Genomic DNA, 9,728 nt, shown 5'->3' with positions numbered 1-9,728 from the left:
CTAAATCGAAGCAGAGAGGAGGGGAATCACATGTGTTAAGTACATAGTTCTTGATGCTATTATTTGTAGAATATACTATTCACAGCAACTTTGTGAGCTAGGTATGATTATGCCAAGATGAAGAATTATATCACTGTTCATGTATCTTACCCATGACATTATGGCAGAGTTAATATTCTAAACCAAGATACTTTGTACTAACCCAACAGAAACTTTTATTTCACCACCGTTGCTTTTGACCAAGAAAGTCTAAGGTACTAAAATAGTTAACATTTAATGATTATTAATATAGACTTCATGCCTTTCACAAAGTATGTATGTTAATTGTTGTCAGATTAAAAACAAAACAACATAATAAACAAAGTTCAGAGAGGTTAAGTAATTTTTCTAAGGTTACACAGCAAGTATTAGAGTCAGGATTTGAATTTAGACAATCTGATACTAGAACCCATGAGTTTATTTGCCATCTATGCTGTCTCTCACTTTAGGGTGAAAGAAGCTTGGATTAGTTGTAGGACTTGATTCAGGACCCAATTCTTCAAACTTGTTATCTGCCCAACCTTGGATAAATGACATCTTTGAATTTATTTTTGTCACTTGTAAATGAGGCTAGAAATCCCTAATGGCTCACAAGGTTGTGGAGGGCAAATGTTATGTTGATGAGTATAGACACATTCAATGTAAGTGGAAATTATTCTTATTTTTTTATTTTTATTTTAATGCCCAGGCAGATCATTGTGGAGGTGGCCAACATGGACAGGCATTATCCAATAGGGAGAAAAACATAGCTGTCTTCCAGATACTTGGAGAATTATCATGAAGCTTACTGCATGTGATTTTCAAATTCCATGTGGGAATTTGAATCAGTAAGTGGTAGACTCAACATGGAAAAGATAAATCAGTACATTCTATTGGTCAGAGCCGACCAAAGACAGACCCAGTTTTCAATGGAGATAATGGGTTTCCCATCATCAGTGTGTGCAAGCGATAGGGCCTTGTCACGGAGAAATCTGCGTGCTGGAGAGGTTTACACCTGCACAGCTCTGACAGGTGCCATGCCGCACCCTGCTGTCCTCGCTTGCGCTCCTCAGGTCCATTTCCCACCTGAAGCCAAAGTAGCATTTTAAAAATATAAATATATGATGATTATGCCATCGCCTTGTGTAAAATTGCCCCTGGCTTTCCATTTAAAATTAGAGTTAAATCCAAACTTCTTACCATGGCCTACATAGATCTGCATAATTGAAGCCATACTAACTTTCCAAGACTCATTCCATCCTTTCTTAGTCTTCCCTCTCAGCTCTCTAGCCATACTGTCTTCCAATGCTTGGCCCCTAGATTTTGCCAAATTCTCTCTCAGAGTCTTTGTTCTTCCTGCTCCCTCTGCCTGCAATTGCCCCCTGAGTCCCCCGCCCCCCCCCATCCATCATAACAACTCCTATTCATCCTTCCTTGTTTCTAATTAATTGCCACATTTTCAGAGATGCATCACTCGGCCCTCAAATGGAAATTCATACCCCTCTCAGTGTTCTACTTTGTAGAACAATCTTCTTTCCCATCACAGAACGTTGCATTATATTCTCTTTTGATTGTGGTAAGGACAGTTAACGTGACCTACCCTCTTTCAAATATACTATCGCTAACTACGGGTACAATGTTGGACAGCAAGTCTCGGGAACTTAATCATCTTGCGTAACTATAACGTTATCCCCGTTGACTAGCTGCTCGCCATTTCCTCCTCCCATATATTCATTTTTGATGATTAGTTTTTGTCTATCTCTTGACCAGTCTGTGAGCTCCATGAGTGCAGGGACCCTTTTAGTCTTGTTCATCCTTGTATCCCTGTTCCTGGAGGATCATCTTCCATTGGATCCGTGCAGGAGGGATGAGAGGAAGAAAAGGAGGGAAAAAGAGAGGCAGGGATGGAGGAAGAAGGAAGGGCTCTTTTGAGTTTAAATATAGATTTTTTTCTTTTTCCCTCTGTAGACTAGAGACTCAGTTAAAAACACACACACCACCACCACCCTAAAATTGACATCTATATTATATATGGTGCCCAGAGCTAGGAAGAGGGACTCCCAGTAGGTCCCGCTGAAAGTGTCTCTAGAATGAGATGGAGTGCAGCTGGACCTTCAGGAGACACAGGGAGGCTGCGGAGCCCAGTTGCTGAGTGTGCAGGTTCTCATACAATAGTCATCAAATATAGCTCGGTAAGTGGGTCAGGAGTGGGGACGTCCTCTACCTCTCTGAGGTCCATGGACATGGCCCTGGGAGCGATGTCTCCGTAGAGCTCTTTCAGACAGCGAGACAAACCGAGAAAGGAGGCATGGAGTTGGGAGTCCGGGCAGTGCGACCCATGCTGTCATAAAATGTGCAGGAAACTTGAAAGCAGGCAGTCTTGAGGTTTCACAGCTCATCAGCCACACCAGCACCTGTCCCTCAGTTTAATAGAGAGGTTGCACCATTCCCATTTTATAGATGAAGAAGTGATGCCAGAAGAGATAAATAGCCTGCCCATGCCACCAAATACATAAAGTTAGCAACTGGGAAAGCTGGGATTTGAGCCCTGGCTCTTAAGGTTGCTAAATAGTATTACTTAAAAATGCAAAACAACAGACATTACAATAGCAGGCATCCACAAACGTAAAGACACAGACTGTGAGAAGATGCCTGCTCTCTCTCTACTATGTCCAAGGTCACACAGGTTTAAATGGAAGAGATGAAATTCAAAACCAGTGTTGTCTTGTGCAAGAGGTTGTGCTTTTAGCCAAGTAATCGTATCATCCCTGTTACAAAAGTATGGAAACTCTTTTTTTAAAAAAATATATTTTATTGATTTTTTACAGAGAGGAAGGGAGAGAGAGAGAGAGAGTTAGAAACATCGATGAGAGAGAAACATCGATGAGAGAGAAACACCGATTAGCTGCCTCCTGCATACCTCCCGCCAGGGATGTGCCCGCAACCAAGGTACATGCCCTTGACCGGAATCGAACCTGGGACCCTTCAGTCCGCAGGCCGATGCTCTATCCACTGAGCCAAACTGGTTATGGCAAAAGTATGGAAACTCTTAACTCTGACACTGTATGGTCTTGTTGGAGGATGTGACTGATGGTGGACCCACGAGCTGGACCCAAACAATGGGCAATCAGAGGCCCCTAACCCATCACCTGTCCTTGAAATGTGTATTCCACCCACTGTTCCCATAGCCCGAACCATTTCAAGGAGGCAACCTTGAGGGAGCAATGTGTGGTTGAGACCACCTGGACAGTATAACGTGAATGAACCCTGTTAAGGCCTTGGTGGCCCAAGATAAGCCCTATAGGTAAGTTCCCCTGCTGGTTAAACATGCCCCCTACCCATCTGGAGCAGTCCACCTCTTCCTTCATTCTCTCCTTGCCCTCATGTGTGGCCAGGAGAACTTAGAAGGACTTTATTAGACGTAAATTGCCCAGAATATTGCATTTCCTGTGTGTTCCCAGTGCTTCCCATGTAAAGCAGAGATTGAGGTAGTTCTAAAAATGAAATAAGAAACTGTGCTCCTTGCCTAACTCATAGCAGGCATCCAGAAAATGTGAAAATAGTCACTCTATGCTGACACTGCCTTCTCCATTTTGAAATAGAATAATACAAACAATGTGATACAGAAAGAAAAATGACCTAGTACTCTATAGCAGAGAATAAAGCTTACATTTTTTATTACACTATCCCCATGCACCGGGTTAGCAGTTCAGTTTGAGTAAACATGGAGCAGACGCAGCAAGGCTTCTACTTTTTACCTAAAGCAGGGTCCCAGGGAGAAAGGATTCCATCCAGGAAGAGCTAATGGGAGCCACAAAGTGATTCCTAAAAATACAGCAGTAGTAGGATTTGTAAGAAATATAGATCCCAGGAAACACCTCTTGCTAATAGTTGTTAATGGTGAAAGAAGATGAGTATAATGAAGGAGGAAGGAAACAGGAATAGGTCAGATGATTAACTAGGCAAAGAGGTACTGAGATTTGGGCACAAGCGAATGAATGATGGGGATGAATTAAAGATGAGTGGGCTTAAAAAAGAAAATGCAACAGAATGAATGAGGAAGAGAGAGAGACTTTCAAGGAGTAGCGGGAGGAATTTGAGTGGATGGCGTAAGAAGGATATGAATGACTGCAGTAAATCACTGAACAAGAAGGGGTTGATTTAGGGGGCCGGGAACAGGGAGAGCGGAAGATAGTGAGAGGTATGAGGCTGGAGATGAGAGATAATAAATTTGAGAATTGTTAAGGGAAAGAGTCAGAGAAGTACTGGGTTGAAACAGAAATCAGTCAAACAGATGCAAGTACAAATGAGGAAAGACAACGGTGATTAAAATATTCTTTCATTTTTCACGAAAGAGAAGTTAGAGACAATGGTGAAAGTTGGCTCTAAATGAGACAGAGTGGCAATGTTCTGAAAAGGAAATGAGAAATGGAGAGATGAAGGCAAAGAGACACAGAGGTCACAGAAGGACCGAATAAACAGATTTTGGAGGTAGAATCAAGCTTCTGTTACTGAGGACTGACTATGTGCCAGAGAACACCAGGTGCTCCCATCTACATCTGCTGGCTCATTCCCCCTTCCCATTCCCCCATTTAAAGGAAAAGAAATTAAGACTCAGAGAGGTTGTTACTCAAAATTAGCCAACTTGTACGTGGTAGAGAAAAACAATCTGAACTTACACCAGAGAGGTTTCTGAGGCAAAGAAACAGATAGCAGTAATAGATATGTTTGCAGTGATCTATTTTGGAGACATCAACAGTGAAATGACAAGCTCTAAAATTGACCTCAATTTTATAATTGATCCTCTACCAACTGATGGAGCTGGGATCTACATAGGTCAAGATGCTGAGAGGGTGGCAGCACTAAGACAAAGAGTACCCGGGGGAAGGTGGCTGAGAGAAGGGAAGGCAACGATAGGCCTGGTGATGAATCAGTCACCATGCTGCAGGGAGACAAGCAGAATTAAAAGGACGGTGTGAGGTACAGAGAGGGCAATCAGCGATTGACAGGAAGAAAACAAATGGCGGATTTGTGGGTATGAAAAGGCTGATGGAAGATGGAACTTAGACAGGGTAGAGACAAAGCAGAAGATAGCAACTCTCCTCTGGGTTCTAGAGGTCATCTGGAGGGCAACAAAGACTGTGGCCATGGCCAGTTGGCTCAGTGGATTGGAGTGATGTCCCTTGCACCAAAGGGTTGCAGATTTGATTCCCAGAGGGGCCCCATATCTGGGTTGTGGGTTGGATCCCTGGTCAAGATGTGCAACCAATTAATGTTTCTCTTTTCTCTCTCTCTCTCACCCACCCACCCTCCCTCCCTCCCTCCCCAATCTGGCCCACCAAGAAAAGAAAGACAGAACAAGAGCTTAAAACATTCAAAATTGAAAAAGAGATGCTAGTGGCTGGAACAGAGTGTCATGGTGGTGAGGGTCTTGTTACATGAGGCTGGATGGGAAAATAGAGAGTGAGACACCATAACATGTTTGGATTTACTTATAACATCAATGAGAACCTAATATGAGCTCTAGATGTCCCTACATGTGATCTCATTTAATTCCTGTAATAATTGGGAAAAGCAGATACTACTTTCCCCATTTCACAAGTGAGAACACGAAAGGTTTAGTAGGGGCATGACTAAGCGACTTGAACCAGTAGGGAACCAGCAAAGATGATACCTAAAACAAAGTCGTGAGCCTCCCTAATCCTTACCACTTTTCCAACTACACAAGGCTGCCTCAGTCAGGCAGTATGAGTAGAAGGACTTAAAAAAACACCCCACACAAACAGAATAGAGTAAGAAGGAAGGGGGAGGGAAAGGGGAGAGAAAAACTGTTGCAAAACTCCTATAAAGAGAAATATGAAAGATGAAGCAAGAGGAAGCATTTGCTGGGAGGACTGGGAAGGCGTTAGAAAGAATGAAAAGGAATTTCAGATCAGTGGAGTCAGAGATGGGAGCCTAAGGGGACCCTAAAGGGGAATTAATTACATCGATAATAAAATATAACTAATTTAATCAATACTGAAAAGTGACTGACTTAGGAGGAAAGGAGAAGGGAAAGAGAGAAGCTGAGGGGGTGGGGAGAAGAGTGTGCCACTGGCCGAGGGACAGGACATTAGAGTATGAACAGGGAAGTCCTGTGTGTGGAGGAAGGGTGGGTGCAGGGAGGTGGCATGCTGTGGAAGCTGGAGCCAGGATTCAGGAATCAGACAGCCTTGTGTTCCAGAACTTGATAATTACACGATCAAAGTCAACTTCCTTCGCTTCCCCGAACCTCAAATTGCACATCCATCAAATGGGGATAACAAGCCTTCCTCCAGATGTTGCTGGGAGGATGCTTCTCAGCAGCACTTATAAATTATGGACCACCTACTATGTTAAGTTCTTTGCGTAATGATTTCTGAAGCCTCGCTGCCACCAGAAGGCAGGCATTATCATCCGTCACTGACATCCTGTACAAAGTTTTGAAGTAGTAAAATATGCATTCGGAAATAAGAGTTCTTTTCCTGTGGTCATCCCCGATTCGACACTCCAGTGTGTCCTCTTCAAAGTGAAGGGCACATTTCTTGCCTGCCTTCTCCGCCTTGTCTTTGATCCCTCCCTCTCCCCCTCACTGAACTTCTTCCGCTTCTCTTCACATGCTTTGCCCTCTCTGCCCTCCATTTGTTCCACATTCTGTGTTCTCAGGCAGGTGTCTTAGTTGCAAGCAACGGGTACCAATTCTGGATCATTAAAACAGAAACAGAAGTCAGTAACGTGATGGCAGATTACTTAGAATCTCCAGGATGGCGTGGGATCTGGGCTTAGAGTCCATGGAGTCTAGAGCCTCCCTCCAAGCCACAGCACAGAACCGGCTGATGGAGACATTATTGCAGCCAGGCATACAGAGGGCAATTCACATTCTTGACCCCAGTGACCCTCAGGTCTGAGCAGTGCTGTTAGAACCACATTCACTAACAAGGAGACCGGCATGTACCTGCTCCAACAGTTGCCACTGAGGTCCCCAAGTGCATTCTGCCTGATTCCAGCTTCCTTCCCAGCATCTGGGGTGGGTGGATCTGATTGGTGAATTCTGAGCCATGTGCCCAAGTCCCAGCTGCAATGGAGGCTGAGAAAGTATCTGGGAATTTTGGCTTCTTTGTGGGAGGTGGACTGTGCCTCAGAGAGTGAAGTACTTTGCGAGGGAGGGGAAGTTTCCTTCACTTCGTTTTTGAGAGTGAAGGAAAGGGATTCACTTGGATGCTGAGCAAAGATCCCAAATGCCAGCTGTGGCCTGGATTGTCCACCCCCGTGCCACTAATTCTTCCTGGCTCAACTCCAATGCCACCTCCTCTGGGAAGCTTTCTTGGATTTCTCCAAGCATAAGTTTCAAAGCACCTCATAAAAGCAACTGCCTCTTTGCTGCCTGTCTGCCTGGTATCTCAGATAGCTCTGTGCCTGCCTCACCCACCCCTAACACCCCATCATTATAAGTTCTTTGAGGGCAGGAGCTGTGTTCATCCCCATAGAGTACCTGGTAGGATCCCTGGATATCTGGTTGTGAATGAATGAATGGAAGTGTTGGTCACATTTGACAGGCCTTTGTAGCAGAGGTCCATGAAGGACTCACACAGACGCTGCCTTACATAAGGGAGCCCTGTTTTCCTGGTGCGCACTTCTATAAATGGACTGTGTCAGCATATTTGAAGAAAGGGGCATAGAAAAATCAGAAAGCCCCATTGCAGAGGGTAGTGGCGGTTTGTAAGGGTACAAAGGAGAGACTGAGGGAGGCAGAGTGACACATTTTGGAGGAGTAAACGAACTGAAGCAGGCATCAGAGTGGCAGGAGAGGATTTAGAATCAGAGGACTTGAAAGGCCGGATCCTCCCCCGCCCCCAGGTTCACAGATTTGTAAACTCAGACAGGAGAAGCGCTGGTTACAAACCTCAGAGCTGAAACAGGCCCCAATCCACGCCTGCTGATGTGCATTTCACATCTTTGATTGGTGGGCTTCTCCAAGGTCACTGGGGACAGTGTGATTTAATGGAAATAGCCAAGAATTGGGAGCCTGAGGTGCAAATCACAGCACTTCTGCTCATTACCTGTGTGACCTTGGGATGTCCCTTCATCTCCCTAACCTTCTGATCTCAGTTTTCTCATCTGGAAAATGGGAATCATAATATCCATCTCATTGGATTATGATTATGCATAAACACTAGGACATGTGCGCTATAACAGTTAGGAAAAGCTTCATAAACATTAAGTCCAAGGTCACAAAACAGGTTCTGATGTTTCCTCCTTTTCAGTCCTCAGTCTTTATCCAAAGTCATAAAAAAAAAAGTAGCTAAAATGTGAAGGGAGAGGGGAAAAAGGCTATTCATGTAAGGGTTAAAGAAAGAAAGAAGAGGCAGAGGAGGGAAGAGAAGAGAGAAGCTAATGCAGAGACCACACAAAAGGTTCAGATGGGCAAGCAATGTGGAGAGATGGGAAATGGCTCACAAATTATAGAGGGAAAGCATTTCTAAGATTAAAGTCAAGATAAGGAAGAAGGAAATGAGTGGAGAGATGAAAGAGAGACGGAGAGAGGGAAGATGAAGGAAAGGAGGGAGAGGAGAAGGGGGCTGCTCTAGCACTGGGTCCCGGCAGAGGTGAGGGGGCTCCCTGGAGGACCCAAGGTATGTGGGTCCCAGGCAGAATTAGCTGAAGGCCAAAGGCTGCCTGCCCTGTGTCTGAGGACCTAGGTTTACAGTTCAAATTGTAGAGGAAGAAGGACTGGCAGCGAGGAGTTAGCAAGCTGACTTCTCCTCTGGGAATGGGGCAGAGGCTGGAGAAGCCCTGGGGAGCCCCAAGCAGACAGACTCCTAGGTCTCTCTCCTCTCTCTCTCTCTCTCTCTCTCTCTCTCTCTCTCTCTCTCTCTCTCTCTCTCTCTCTCTCTCTCTCTCCCTCTCCCTCCCTCCCTCCCTCCCTCCTCTTTTCTCTCTCTTCTCTCCCCTTTCTCTTCCTATCTCTTCTCCCTTCCCCTCTCCTCCGCCCCGCCCCCCCTTTCTCTCTCTCACCCTTTTCAGGAATTTCACGCAGAGAGCAGAAGCAGCCAAGTAGAGCAGCTCCAAGCTAGGAGTAGGGATCCAAAATAAAAGCGCATGAGGGGGCGGGATTGCCGGGCGGCAGCTGGGGGCCCAGAGCCTCCAGGCCTGGGTCGATTGGGAGGGTGGGAGTTAGAGGGTGGAGCTGGGCACCCCTCCCCTCTGCCAATTAGAACTTAGTGCGACCAGGTGCAGCCCGGGGTGGAGGGCACAGGAGGGGTCCGGGTGGTGGGAGGAGGATGGCAGGAGTTGTTGGCAAGTGGGTGGGGAGGGGGTCCTGAGGCCACGACGAATTATTTCAGGAACTAGAAAAGGGCACAGGACTTGCTATTGGGCTTGCGGGGAGACAAAGTTAAGTGTCCGCCATCCAGAGGCGCCCTCTCCCCTGAAGAAGGCGGGGCCTGGAGCGATGTTGGACTGAGGCGCGCCCCCAGGTGCAGACGCTGGGTTGCGCCAGGGGTGGGGTGAAGGTGGTTCGTCCGGGCTGAGCTTGGGGGTTTCGGGGGGAGGTGTGAGCGGGTCCCTAAGTCTTGGGAATTTGGAGCGGGCGGTGCGGCTAAGGACACTGCGAGAGCGGCATTAGGGGATCCTGGGAAAGGAGAGGGGGCGCCTGGGATTTGCCCGAGGCCGGGCGGAGCCTCCGAAACGCT

Source organism: Myotis myotis, unplaced genomic scaffold (genome assembly GCF_014108235.1).
Source record: "Myotis myotis isolate mMyoMyo1 unplaced genomic scaffold, mMyoMyo1.p scaffold_m19_p_12, whole genome shotgun sequence".
Taxonomy (NCBI): Eukaryota; Metazoa; Chordata; class Mammalia; order Chiroptera; family Vespertilionidae; genus Myotis; species Myotis myotis.
This window is presented reverse-complemented; position numbering follows the sequence as displayed.